This window comes from Panicum virgatum, chromosome 1N (genome assembly GCF_016808335.1).
Source record: "Panicum virgatum strain AP13 chromosome 1N, P.virgatum_v5, whole genome shotgun sequence".
Taxonomy (NCBI): Eukaryota; Viridiplantae; Streptophyta; class Magnoliopsida; order Poales; family Poaceae; genus Panicum; species Panicum virgatum.
The window spans coordinates 60118541-60133815 of NC_053145.1; the positions used below are offsets into that span (position 1 = coordinate 60118541).

At 49.2% G+C, this 15275-nt stretch overlaps 1 long non-coding RNA gene across 2 annotated transcripts; it reads right to left on the reverse strand.

The window, feature by feature from the left end:
- Positions 1–7607: 7607 nt before the first annotated feature.
- LOC120657177 lies at positions 7608–14169 on the reverse strand. 2 transcript variants are annotated; one of them, XR_005668097.1, is made up of 6 exons: positions 14006–14169; positions 13783–13904; positions 12901–13109; positions 8688–8789; positions 8364–8421; positions 7608–8071 (listed from the first exon to the last, which is right to left on the reverse strand). It is a non-coding gene; the product is annotated as an uncharacterized LOC120657177 (long non-coding RNA). The 2 variants fall into 2 exon arrangements; XR_005668096.1 differs by lacking the exon at positions 7608–8071 and having other exon boundaries at positions 8078–8421.
- Positions 14170–15275: the final 1106 nt, after the last annotated feature.

Consider the following 15275-nt stretch of genomic DNA (forward strand, 5'->3'; position numbering starts at 1 on the left):
TGAACAGTATCAGGAACACTATCTGAAACATCATTACCAACAACTTCATTTTCCTGGTCATCCATAAGCTCCACCTGCACACTAACTTGTGACTGCAATTTCTCAACTAAAGCATCATCTGTGGACAAACTGTCAGTAAACATCACAGATTCATTGAAAACAACACTTCTGCTCATAAAAATCTTTCTAGTTTCAGGATTCCACAATTTATATCCTTTGACTCCCGAACCATAACCAAGAAACAGACATTTAATAGCTCTAGGCTCTAATTTTCCATTATCAACATGAGCATAAGCAGTGCAGCCAAAAACTCTCAAGTGTGAATAATCTGCAGGTGTACCAGACCATACCTCAATAGGAGTCTTCTTGTTGAGTGGAATAGAAGGCGATCTGTTGATCAAATAACATGCTGTATTAGCAGCCTCAGCCCAAAAACGCTTGTTCATATGGGCATTGGACAGCATGCAACGAGCCTTCGAGATGATAGTCCTGTTCATACGCTCGGCCACACCATTCTGCTGAGGAGTGTATGGTATGGTGTGATGCCTAACAATGCCTTCTTTTCTGCAATAATCATCAAAAGCATCCGAACAGAACTCTCCACCATTATCAGTTCGAAGCACCTTGACCTTCTTCTCAGTTTGCCTTTCTATCATAACTTTCCATTCTATAAAAGCAGCAAAAGTATCATCTTTGCTTTTCAGAAAATAAGGCCAGACTCTTCTAGAGTAATCATCAATAATGGTAAACATATAACGAGCACCACCATATGAAGGCTTACGTGAAGGACCCCACAAATCAGCATGAACATAATCAAGTGTACCTTTTGTGGTATGAACAGAGGTATTGAATTTGACCCTCTTATGCTTACCAAATACACAATGCTCACAGAACTTCTTGCCACTCAGAATGCAGCCATCCAGCAGGTTTCTCTTCATCAATTCTGCCATACCGAGTTCACTCATGTGTCCAAGACGCATATGCCAAAGGTCAGTCTTACTAGGTTCAGCATTAGCAACATTAGCAGCAGAAACAGAACCATGCAAAGTACAACCTCTGAGAACATATAAATTTGAAGGATTGAGATCACCCAGCAAACATACAAGAGAACCTTTAGATACCTTCACAACTCCACCTGAACCGGTGTATTTGAGTCCTTTCTTTATCAAGTGTGCTCAACGAGATCAGATTTCTTTTCATCTCTGGTATGTGCCTTACATTCTTCAGTATGCGAATCATGCCATCATGGGTCTTGATCTGAACAGAGCCAATGCCAATAATCTCACACGGGTTATCATCTCCCATGCGCACAAAATCACCGTTCTGCAAAGACTCATAGGAACTGAACCAATCTCTATTAGTGCAGATATGAAAAGAACATGCAGAATCAAGAATCCACTCATCATGACCAGCAACACAACCAGCAAAGACAACCAAACAATCTAACTCAGAGTTTTCACCAGCAGAAGCAACACTAGCCTTACCATCAGATTTATTTTTCTTCTTCTCCTTATTATGCAATTTCCAGCAATCCTCAATCATATGAGATTTCTTCTTGCAATACTTACAGAATTTCTTCTTGGGACCTTTGGACTGGGAGCGGCCTCTACCGTCATTGCTCTTGCCACGATCGTTGTTATCACTTGAGGATCTTTGCTCTGATCTGCCTCTGACATGCAAAGCGTCGCCCCTAGAGGACGAGCCATCTGTCTGCACCATGCCTTTCATCTTCTCCTTAGACTGGAGTGTCTCACAAACTTCCGCAAGGGTTAGTTCATCACAGCTTAATAGTATGGTGTCACGGAAACTTGCATAAGAACTTGGCAAAGAGCATAATAAAAGAAGACCTAAGTCCTCATCTTCATACTTAACCTCCATCGACCCTAGGTCAGCAACGATCTCCTTGAAGACAGATAGGTGACCCATCACCGAATCACCCTCCTGCATCTTAAGCGTGTACAGCTTCAACTTCATATGCAATTTACTGGTAAGATCCTTCGACATGCAGATCGATTCCAGTTTTAGCCACAATTCTGCAGCAGTCTTTTCCTGCAGCACTTCTTGTAGAATATCATTAGATAGATGAAGCTGAATAAGAGAAAGAGCCTTACGGTCCTTGCGCTTCTCCTCATCGGTCCACTCATCCTTCTTTTTCTTCCCGAATTTTTCCAGCGCCTCATCAAGATCATTGGTTTGCGCCAGAATAGCTCTCATCTTGACTTGCCACAGCGAGAACCTTGTCTTGTAGTCCAACATCGGTAGATCATACTTCATCGACGCCATCACGAAACTCAAACTTGAAACCACGGCTCTGGTACCACTTGTTAGAAGCGACGGCGAACAAAACGATGAAAAATAGAAAGATCAAACCGCAGAAAGACACGAAGATTTAACGTGGAAAACCCCTCCAATGCGAAGGGTAAAAACCACGGGCGCCAGCCAGCAAGAACTTCACTATATCGGGTGTTTGTGTACAACGCCTAGCGGCGGCTTACAAGAGGAATAATAGGATTGATATTCTCCGGTGAAGTCTATGGGTTAGATATATAGGAGAGTCACGTGGTCTCCTCAACTTCTACTAGCAATGTGGGATTAAAAGTTTGCACCACATGGGCTTTAATGGGCCAAGCCCAAATTCCAACACTCTCCCATCAGAATTTGGATCACAATATAATATAATAGGAACTGCAGCGGAAGTGGCGCGCGACGCGATGGCGACGGACCCGCGGCTACGGGATCACCTGAGGCTAGTGGAACGGAAGGGAGCGCCGGAGGGGGAGTGGAAGCTTCGTGTCGTAGGTGTGCCGATGCGGCGATGCCTCGTCAGTTCTCGGGAGTTGTGGGACGGGCCGAGGAGGGGCAAACGAGCGGCGGGCTGCCGGGCAGGTGACCTGGCCCCGAGCGCCGTGGAAAAGCTCGCCGCCCTGCACCGCACGGGGGCCCTCCGGATTGCGGCGAAAGGTGCGTGCCTGCCGCGCGCCCATCTGTCCTCCACCCGAGCGCGGCTTTCCCCTTCCGCTCACCGTCCTTTTCAGCCTGATGTGAGCAAAAGCGCCAAGGATTCGTTTGTGTCACCATCGCATCTCTGCTACTGAACTCCCAAACCGTAGTTTTTGCGAAGCTTTTCGGTGCGTGCCACCTGGCCAGCCGAGGCCGCGTTGTGATCGCGTGCCGCTGTCAGCAGCAGCAAAGGCGCAGGGAATTCTTGCAGCCCGCGTCGCCGTAAGATCAGAACACGACAGGTTCGTGCGCTGAACCCCGATCGGAGCAGGCAATGCGTTAGGGGTTACGCGGACTGAAACTTTACTTGCCGTCCGTGCCACTGTGCCGCATGTCCAGCGCGTCGCGTCGACTGCCTCTCGCACGGGATCACGGGTCGTGCATGGATGGATGGATGGTCCGGTCATCGTGGGCTTCTCGCTTCACACCGGGCACTGGCAGGTGCGTGCTGGTTCAGAAAAACACAGTGGACAAGGAGGATCGGTGTGCCGTCACTCTCCCGCCGGCCAGATGCCCAGCTGATGTGTAAACGGAATATTAGGTCGCGAGGACTTTCTCTCTTCCAATAGTACTGGACTCCAGTGTAACGACAGGGTGCCAGATGAGCTCACTGCTGACCAGGTTACTAGGTGACAACTGACAACAAGCCTTGCTTGGACTTTTGGGTCAAGTGGTCAACGCAGCTGTCGGGTTCAGACTTCAGATGCAATCGTGCTGGCTTCTTAAGCAATGCCCAGCGCAAGCTAATAGGTGTACGAAAATCCTTAATTCATCGAACCTATCTGACCAGTGACCACCCACTGCAGGTATGATCTCTGCAGATCGATCCCGCCACCAAACCCCACCATTGCAGCAGCGAAAAAGGGCTAAAAACAAGTCCAAAAGGCCAGGTCTAAAAGCTGACTTTGACTTCAGGACTTTTCTCATCATTTTTTGCTTTGTCCTGTCCTCTCCTCTGCAGTTCTTTCGCTGTCAGCAAGTCTCAGACGATAACCCCCGCTGACCGTTTCTCCCCTCTCTGTTCTTCTTTTTAGCGGTTTGTTTTTTGTTACCAGGTTCTGCAGGCACGCAACTGGTAACACGGACCATTTCGTTTGTTATCAGTCGAATTGAACGCCTCAAACAGACTCCAGAAATGCGTCAAAGCATTCAGCAGGAGTGCAAGAAAACAGGTACTGAAAGAAAGAGGGTCACGGTACAATTCAGAAGCCAGAACAGATGGGGCAAAGTAACAATCCTGGTTTATTTATAGACAATCGCAGATTTGGGCTCAAGCACGAAAGAAGAAGATCTCGATCAGACAGACATGTTCTAGTCAAGCTACATTAGTATAGGCAGTTCAGTACATTGATCCTAATGGATGGAGACAGGAAAAATGTCAGCGTCATGGCTTCAGTTTCTTGCCCCTCGCGGTCCTCCGGGACGAGGTGTTCATGGCCTCCGCGCGTCGCGCGGTCGATTCGGTCGAAGCACCGCCGCGCCGCGCGCCACCCTCACTGCGGCAGAGGGCGGGTCTTGGCGGGGCGGAAGCAGCCGAACAGCGCTCCCAGCACGCCCCTGAGCACCTGCCCCCGCTCCGGCACGTACCGCGGGTGCACGCCGCGCGCCGCCGCGCCGCCCGCCTCCCCGCCGGCGCAGCCCGGCATTCCCGCCAGCTCCCGAGCCTCCTCTCCTCTCCTTGGAGACCGACCGGACACGGGCAGATTCACCGGCTGAACCGCGAAGAGCTGCGCCGCCGCTGCCCGCCGGCCTCTCGCGGTCTCGCCCGACGCCGCGAAGAGCTCAGTGTTCCGAGCGTGCTCGGCTGCCTGCGTGCGCGTGCGCTAGTGTGATCTTGGGATGGATGGTTTGCTTGCTTGCTGAGCTGGTTGCGATCTGCGTGCTCGGCGGAAGGGCATTGAGCTGTATTTAAGCCGGGCGCGGAGGGGCGACTCGGTCCGCGCCGTACTCCGCTAGCCGCGGCCCGGTTGGTTGGTTGGTCGCGGGCGCCTCGGCATCGGCGGACCGGGCTGTGTTGGCCGCGACCCGCCCGCCCGTGGCGAGGAGGGAGACGCATCCGGGCCCGTGGCGGGCGTGGTGGTGGAGGCGAGGCGAGAGCGAGGGCGAGGGCGAGGGCGGATTTGATTTCGATTGCCCAAGTCGTTAAACGAGGCCGCGTTTGGAAGAAGAAGAAGGTACTAGGGGGGAATTCTGCAGAGGTTTCAGTTGATCAACGCTCGCCCCACTCGCCCCCAGCGCGGCGACTCGGTAACCGCGGCCTCGATGCCTCGTCGGTGGCGTGCAGGGCAGGGGCAGCTCGGCGCGCTGCCGATCCGGGCGTGGCCTCTGCCCTCTGTGAACAGAACCGAATTGTCTGCCACGGAGATGATGAACTTTTCACAGAACAGCTCGTGATTTCATTTCCTGTGATAACGTCTTGGGAAGAAAAAAATTGTAGGTGCTAATTTGAGCTGCTACCGGTAATGCTTCTTGATTGCTGGTCGCGTACTAGCATGACCGCATCTCTCTTTGACTAATGACGAGAGCATGGAATGCGTCACGACATCACACGCCAAATCAGAGTTTCAGCATCAACCCGGTCCACGCACCATTCATTCTGCTCATCTATGGCCTAAACTAATCTAGTACACCTTCCATTTAAAAAAATAATGCAACTCTCGCTTCTCAAAAAGTCAAACAATTTCAAATTTGATCAATTTATTAAAAAATTACTAACATTTATATTTTCAAATATATTTATTATAAAAATAGACAAGGCTAATCTCTATCCTGGATATGGAATAGTTATTTCATACCCGAGCCGCACTTGAGCGCGAGCCGAGAGCCCCTCCGCGCGCGTGGATCCTATATATCTTCCGGAAGTTTTTTTTTCTTATCCACCTTCCAGTGTTTGAGATTCGTGCAATCATCTACCACCGTTGGATCAACACACTAGAACCCTAATCCTCACACCCTCTCTCACTCCCGTGCGCCCGCCGCCACACCTACGTGGGGCTGCGCCGCCACCGTGCGGCCCTCCCTTGGCGCGCCCGCCACGGCTGCCCCGCCGCGCGGCAGCCCCGCTGCTCCGCCACCCGGCGCCGCCGCTCGTGGCCGGGCCACCGCGCGCCCCTTGCCCCGCGCCGCCGCCCGTGGCCGGGCCCCCTGCGCGCTGCCGCCGCCCATGGCCGGCCCCCCTGCGCCGCTGCCCTCGAGCGCTGCCGCGCCCCCGGCTGCCGTCGTCCGTCGAGGCCGGGCCGCCGCGCCCCCAGCTGCTGCTGCCCCTGGCGCCGCTGCGCCCCGCCCCGCCCCCGGCTGCCGCTGCCCCTGGCGCCGCCGCACGACGCAAAGTCGCCGGAGGCGGAGAAGAAGGTCCCAGATACATGGTTCAACATTTTAAATTTATAGTTTCAACATTTGATGTTCACAATTTCAACATTTTGTCTATTTAGTTTCAACATTTTGAACGACAAATGTTGAACATAGTTAAAAAAATGGTTAAACATGATTAAAATCCCCGATCCGGTGATCCCCATCGAGGCCGCTGGCGAGGCCGTCCCTGGAGTCTGCACGCACGTATCGCTGGTGGAAATTGTTCGCCGGAGTCTGCCGCCGCACCGCACGACGATTCGCGAGGCCATCCCTGATCCCCGTCAAGGCCGCTAGCGAGAACTTGCCCGGAGCCTGCGATCTTGTCGAAGCTGGGCCGCTCGAGACCTCGCGATCTCGAGGCCGTCCCTGGATTCCGTTGCCGAACAACCCGACGACGTGCTAGCGGTAAAACATCAGGTTGCCTGATGCATGGAGCTACAATTAATGTGCACGTATCCTTCTCATTGCTTCATTGTTTCTAATATAATCGCTGGTGGAAAATTGAAAGAGACATCCAGCCCGGTCGAGTACCATCAAGGTTTGGTCTTCTGTCTTCATGTCCCTCGCCGGAGTCTGCTGTCACTCGCCGGAGACCTGCAATGCCCTCCCCCGGAGACAGGGAAGCCGCACTATGAACGAGGCCGGTGGCAGTAGTAAAGTGCTATGAATTATATTCTGTATGCCAACTAGTAGCATGGGATTGGAATAAACGATGAATCAGCCAGAATTAGCTGTGTATGTCGATGGTGGAGGGTTGTTGTTGGATGCTATGAATTGGCTTGACCTCTTAACTGAATTAAATTTGTAGTTTGTGTTTGGAAAATTGATGAAAAACTCCACTGTTTGAATTGGTTGTCATTCGAGAATAGTAATTACCAAGTGACCTGAGTGCCAGTATCGAGTAAATTGTGATGAGAAACTAGGAGCATGCTGCTCATTACAAAATATGGTTTAATCACTATTCCAGGATTAAGAACAAAAAATCAGGTATTTGAATGGGAGAAGGCACGCCCCACGCCACCTATGCAACTAACATTGGTGTAAAGTGCCACAAGGTACTTCACTGCTATGATAGTGAGTGCATTTCCAGGCCATCATTGTGATGCAGTGCAACAATCTGAATTGGTTGCTGAATTTGGTGGAGCATCACATAGAGCTGAACCTGACAACCACGATGTCACCTTGACCGGTATGGTTAAGCATACATCAGGACATGGAATTATTAATTTATAGTAGCAGAATGATAAAACATGGGGAACCATAAAACATACTCGAGATTTTATTGATTACTCATGGAAGTGTTACAAACAAGAGCAATCAGCTGCTTAGTACAGGCATGATAACAGCCTCACCACATAGCACTGTGGTTCAGACACTTCGCCATTTGTGCAAGATCATCGGCTACTGAATTCCTATCTCTTTACATGATTCAACTCAAAACCTGGCAATCTACTAGCCACATGAGAAGCCTCCTGAATGATGGAGAGACACACAGGCTTCAAGACCTTCACCTCCTTCAAATATTGGATGGCAATCGTGCAGTCTGGTTCCATAACTGGCTCCTGGAACCATTCAGCAGCCAGGCCAATGCCCTCTTTACATACCAAAGCTTCCATCTCCTCGGCATTCGAAGCGTCGAACATTGTCTGCCATGCTGTTAGCTTGACACTGACCAGAAGGTCACGGATGACAATTCCGATTTCTGCTTCCCCAGATGCCACTGAAATTGAACCGTCAACATTAATTTTGAGCCATAGAGCTTACAATTCCACGCTCATGGTTGCCATTGCCAGATAGTTATCTAGTCCATGAGATGAATGATACAAAACAGAGTACACTATTTTTGCACATATCTGAACATGTGCATATCTTGGATAAAAAAAACATCACATATCCCTCCGCCAACAAGTCGATGACAAGGTAGCTCCCTCCCTCACTCAAAAGGATCAGGAATTTACTACCTTCCTCCCTCAATCGACAACTCGATGCACAAATCAAATTCCAAGGCTTACCTTTCATGTAGGAGTCCAGGTTGCAGGATCGAGGGAGAGGGGAAACAGCCTATGGCATCTGAAATGAGCATCCCAGATATCAGCATGACAGCAGAGATAATTCACTTAAACTAATCCCATGCTATGTATCCTGTCAATAATTGGCTAAGATTGAGTCAGTTTTGAGCAATCATATTTCTGAAAATGAGCACTGATTATACTGTAAAAGTGAATTAAGCTGAAACATCATTTGGTAGCATCGAAGACTGTTAAATATTGCTTATGGTGCCTACTTCTATTACATTCATGAGGATATATAAAAGCAAGGGAGATGACAGGTAGCACCTCAGCACCGGAGGCATCAGTGAGGCATTCATTCAGGTTATGGAAGATGATGCCCAGTGTGAGCTGATCATTGGCATACCGGCTGGTGGTACATTCGAGTGTCTGTGACATGAAAAGAAAATGGCAATACTGTCAATGCAAAGATAGTTCAATGGTGCTAAGAGTGAAATACAAAGTTACTTCGACCAGAATTCCTTTAAGAGTCTATATGGTGAAATTGCAACTACTAAAAAGCATTCTTTAATTCAGGTGGTAAATAATACTCAACCCAACCATAGACACCAAAAAATTCACATGATACATTATGCAATGGTACCCACGGCCAACAAAGGTAGTCTGTGAACAAAAAGAGATGTGAACATATATTGAAAATTGTGGATATGGTACATGGTGGCAACATATATTGAAAAAATTCACATGATACATTATGCAATGGTACATGGTGGCAACATATATTGAAAATTGTGGAAATGCTAATCAGCATAGATGTACATAATACATTGTTATGGTCGACCAAGTATCTCGGAGAAGAAGCCGTGACCGTGACTGAAGCCCAAGCCAACATCAGTGATCAAGACGTGGAGCAAGCGACGCTCCAGTCAGTTATCCTTTTATTTCAAATTTGTAATCGTAGTCAGTTAATGAAATGGACCTATATGTATTGTACTAGATCTAATGAGGAGTTACGCTAGAGATCATTCTGATCTCTCGGCGCCCTTGTGCCTCTCGCAACCCTCGCTTCCGTGTTCGTCCGTCTCCGCAGGACGCCGGCCGTCAGGACGGCGCTCCAGCCTCGTCGCCGCCGGGAGCCGAAGCCCCGACCACCTACATCGCACGGCTACTTCCTCCGGCGAGAGATCAACCCTGACAATCTGGTATCAGCGTCCTTTCCGATGGCTGGGAACCAGTCCGCCTCCGCCTCCGTCCCTCCGCCCGCGTCCAACGCGCCGCCGTCAACCACAACCGCGTCCACTGCTCCGCCACAAATCGCCGCTGCAATAACCGCGCCGCCACATGCCGTCAACCCCCCCCCCCCCCCCGCCTCGATTCTGCCTTCGATTGGACCCAGCAACGCCGCTCCAACCGCCGCCCCTGGGTCAATCGACACATTAACATCGGCGATCTACGGGCTGCAGAGACAAATGGGTCAGTTTGCATCTCGTCTCTCTGAAATTGAAGGCCGCTCATCGATTCCCCGGGATCCATCGCCATCTTGGTCCTCTGGTCTCAGTTTCTCCTTGCCCACGCCGCCGCCATTCAGCACACCATATGGCATGCCCAGTTTCGGCGGGATTCCGTCCCCGCCTGCGACTTCCGTTGTCGTCCATTCTGCCCGTTCCACCCAACCAATTCCCATTACACAAATTCCTTTCCCACATTCACCATCGCCCATTCCACAAATGCCTAACCCTGCTTCGCTATTCCACAATGATGATGATCCTGATAATGCCATGGCAGTTCCCAGATATCACAAACTTTCTTTTCCTACGTTTGATGGAAAGGAAGATCCCCTTGGCTGGTTGAACCGATGTGAGCATTTCTTTCGTGCTCAACATACTCGTGAATGTGATAAAGTTTGGCTTGCTTCCTTCCATCTAATCAGTGTGGCACAACATTGGTTCTATATGCTTGAACGTGACGCCGGCGATATCGCCGCCATCAATTGGCCCATGTTCAGATCTCTTTGTCACCAACGCTTTGGACCTCCACTCGGCACTAATCATTTGGCTGAGCTAGCTCGTCTTCCATTCCGGGACTCAGTTGCTGACTATCAGGAAGCGTTCCAGGCCCGCATGGCGCATGCCGGGTATCTTGCTCCCGCTCAACAAGTTCAGTTATTCACTGGTGGACTCCCTGATCCACTCCGCACTGATGTCGAACTCCAAGCGCCTCCTGATCTCCAACGCGCCATGGCCCTGGCACGGGCGTATGAACGTCGTGCGACGACTGCTCCAGCGCCACAAGGTCGTCCACCTCGTTCATCACCAACAACGCCGCTGGTCTCTGCAACTACTTCGGCCGCTGCGACCTCGCCTGCATCCTCCACAGCGGCTCTTGCAGTACCGCCGCGCCAGCTTCGTCACCTTACTCCCACAGAGATGGCTGAACGCCAGCGCCAAGGTCTGTGTTATAATTGTGATGAACCATACATCCATGGTCACAAATGCCAACGGCTCTTTTTCTTGGAAGTATCTGATTTTGAGGAACCAGACCAGCAAGTTCATACAGGTGACGCCACATCAGATGAGCGGCCACCACTCATTTCTCTCCATGCCGTCAAAGGCATTGGTTCTGCTGATTGCATGCAAGTGAAAGTAGGTATTGGCAACCATCAGTTTACTGCTCTGCTAGATTCTGGGTCTACCCATAATTTCATCAGTAGTGCTGCTGCTCGACATGTTGGTCTCAGTTGCACAGCCAATCGAGGTGTCAATGTCATTGTGGCCAATGGTGAACATGTTGCTTGCACTGGTCTCGCACAGGACGTTGCAATCCGTATTGGCGACGAATTTTTCTCAGTGGATTGTTATACTTTCCCTTTGGACTGCTATGATATGGTGCTTGGGGTATCCTTCCTTCGCACTTTAGGACCAATTTTATGGGACTTTGATGATCTTTGCATGGCATTCGGGCACCACGGCAAACGTGTTCTCTGGAAAGGCATTGGTTCTTCAGGCTGGGATATTCCATTGACCAGTCGTCTTCGTCTCCACACCATCCAAAAGGAAGATCAGCCGCTTCTTGATGACCTGCACCTGTTGCTGTCCGACCCTACAGCCAATGGAGTAGCCATGGATGCAGAACAGGTTTCAGCAGTATCCAAGTGGCCTCAACCAGTCTCTGCTCGTACCCTCCGAGCACCTTCCTTTCAGTTGTTTGCTGACCTTCAACAGGAACTTCAGAGTGATAATCAACTCAACCTTCCTGAGGGCCTCATCAAGTGCGGCAATCGTGTTTACATCCCGGCCACCTCGTCCACACTTCAGATAGTTCTACAGTTTGCACCACCCGCCAGTGCAACAAAACCGAGCACCCCTCCTTTACCTCCTCTGCAGCATGGTCGTCTCCTCCAAGCTCCTGAACGCGTGCTCCGCTCCCAACTTCAATATGGCGTTTGGTATGTTCCAATCAACTGACAGGACTTCCGGAAGCGGAAACGGCATGGGCGCCGGATCCATTCCGCACAGCTCATCCAACATACCAGCTCGAGGACGAGCTGTGTCCCGAGGGAGGGAGAAATGTTATGGTCGACCAAGTATCTCGGAGAAGAAGCCGTGACCGTGACTGAAGCCCAAGCCAACATCAGTGATCAAGACGTGGAGCAAGCGACGCTCCAGTCAGTTATCCTTTTATTTCAAATTTGTAATCGTAGTCAGTTAATGTAATGGACCTATATGTATTGTACTAGATCTAATGAGGAGTTACGCTAGAGATCATTCTGATCTCTCGGCGCCCTTGTGCCTCTCGCAACCCTCGCTTCCGTGTTCGTCCGTCTCCGCAGGACGCCGGCCGTCAGGACGGCGCTCCAGCCTCGTCGCCGCCGGGAGCCGAAGCCCCGACCACCTACATCGCACGGCTACTTCCTCCGGCGAGAGATCAACCCTGACATACATATTCACAGAAAAATCAGATTTCAGGCGCCAAGTTGCAGTATTTTTGTTAACTAAAAAATGATCTATGATTACCAAACATGAAAGCAATTATCAATTAATCCTACACATTATTTACTATATCTAAAATTGAAATAATATTTTGCGAAAATAAACGCCCCTAACATCGAAGTTTCAGCTAGTGCGAAAGCTGTTTATGATAAAGAACTAAAAGGACACAATCTCAATCCATAATGCAGCAAGGATCAAACATTTGTTTCCATCACCACGACATGAAAAACAAGGTATCAGACAGATCAACTATGGCACACATCAACAAAAAAAATAACGCATTTTCATGTTAGAATCCATCACAGCTTGCTTTTATCTTATGCTGGTGCCCCATCTCCCAGCAGCGCCATGGAATTGATCGAGAATATAACACTGAGCTAAGCAACAATAAAACAAAGTCACATAACACCTAATTTAGCTCAACCATGTACGTGTGCATACTGACTACTGAGTGCATCCGCTATAAATAAATAAGCAGTATCAATCCTGCAGCACACAAGCACATTCAGACAATGCTAGCAGAGCAACAAACAAAAAGCACAGAGAAGTACAATGGAACGATGAAGCAGCAGAGCACAAATCCGGCTGAAGTGGTGAGGACGCAAAGAAATCATGTAGCTAGCAGCGAGTCCAGGGCTCCATGTGTTGGCGAAGCACACACCCGCAACATAACTGCAGCAGTGCACAAGGACATCTAGTAGGCGCTCGTCGCCGGCGACCCAACTGTCCAGCTCATCAGTAACTACAAGAAGGTCTTGAGCTGGAAAAAAGGAGAAAATTTTCACAAGTGCAATTGAAGGGAGATCAAATCGATCCAATGAAGATAAACAAAATCCTCCTGCGACATAGAGATGTCACTACAAATTTCAACCATTAAAAAGGAGGAAATAAAGAGAATCATGAATCACATAAAAGCATCAGGATCCTTCCTCTAACATTGACAATGACAATATCTGGTCTGGGTGATGAGCACGAAATCAACTAGCTAACGGTCTTTTTACGAGTGTTGATCAACTTTTCATATATCTGCCTGAAAGATCTTTGGCAAAATCTTTGAGTATTTTCTAAACTTGTGTTCTTTACTGGTTTCCTCGTGGAGGCCACTAGTTCATCCAGATTCACTGAAGAACCACCTAACAAGTAGAGAAGATCTCTGAAGCTCTCTACTTCCTAATTGCATTCTAACTGTTCTAAACCTCAAGAAACAACGAAGAGGGGTAGAAGAGGGCATGATAGCATATCAACAATAGTGCAAATGATAGTTTCAGACAGTGTCTACCATTTCTCCCAAAGCTATAACATCAATTCAGGCTACAGAGCTATGGTAGGATGAAGGAGCTAGCATCACAATTAGGTAGAAGAAATTATTCGAGAAGTTGAAAAGAAAATCAGGAACCGATCGATGCCTGGCCAGCTCTGCCCCGCGCACGAACCTTCTCCCTGCGTGCCCCTTGAGGCCTCGGGAGCTCTTCCTCCAAGCCACACAGAGAGGTTGCTTTGCGTTGCCTTCCCTTCGCTCCTTCTGCAGCACGGGTAGATGGCGATGCAGTGCCTCCTGGGTGTCAAGGAGAGGATCATGAATACGAGCGTGATGACGGCGGCGACCAGCAAAAGATGACAAAATGGAAGGGGATCTTAAGCCGGCGGGGGATTCACCTGATATCGGAAGGCAGGCCGGAGGAGGATCGACGACGACGGGAGGACGGATCGATCTCGACTCTTGCGGAACGGCGGCGTCATCTTCAATGCAGGGGCAGGGCACACAGGGGAACGAGAGGAACCGCGGACGGATCGCGAAGTTGGGGCGGGAGGAACGGCGACCGGGGGGCAGGGTTTAATTTACCGACCGGACCCGCCAAACCGCCGGGGTCCGGTACCGGTATACCGGTCCGGTTTGCTCGGAAACCGGTCGGTACCGGTCGAAGTCAAATTTGAATTTAAAATCCTATGTGCAAACGGTTCGTACCGGTTTACCGCCGGTTTGACCAGTTTACCGGTCGGTTTGACTGATAACCGGCCAAATTCAAAAAAAAAATTGGTTTAAATTCAAATGCCCGCAAAGTATACTAAATGAATGTTTGTATAATAGGTTTTATCCTAAATGAACCCTCCAACCCTCTTTTGTACTACTTTTACATTGTATTTGTATACTTTTGTATGCATGTTTTTTTGTTTAACTTTAAATCCCCGCAAATTATACTAAATAAACGAATTTTTTAGAAAATTTGACATCATTAGATTCGTCGCACCTTGAAGTATTTTTAGGAATTTTTTTATTTTTTTTAAATTTAAATTTAAATTTTAAATTTGGGCCGGTTTGGTACCGGTCCAAACCGGAACCGGGGCGGACCGGTTTGACCAGTAACCGGTCAAACCGGACCTGTTCCCACCGGTTTGGTGAACCCTGCTGGGGGGGTGTTCGGGGTGTGCGGAGGTCGTTGGGGTGGGGGGTGGGGAACGTGGGAGAAAACCGGGAGGGAGAAAAACCACTGCAGCCGAGCAAGGTCCGACGCGTGCGGGGAGGCTGACCGGGTCGGGTACGGAATACATTATTCTACACTCAAGTACTAAATAGACCTACTATTATAAAAATATATGATTAATATAATGATACTTATTTTATAATCACTCGGTTCGGTTGGTTGGAAAAGCCGACTAATTTCGGCTGATTCAATAGTGTTCTAATTTGAGAAAGAATAAACCGAAATAAGCAAGAAAAAAAAGAAGAGCAAACAACAAGTTTAAATGTAATACTATTTTACATAAATTTAATTTTTTGATTTTTTGGGAAGCGAAATTTGCATTCTTTTCAGAACGGAGGGAGTAGTTTTGGGTCAACGAGATTTTTTTTATTTAGCTCGTTTGAAGTTGAAATCCTCGACGCCATGACGCTGGGCCGATGAGACTTATGGGTTGACAAAAAGGC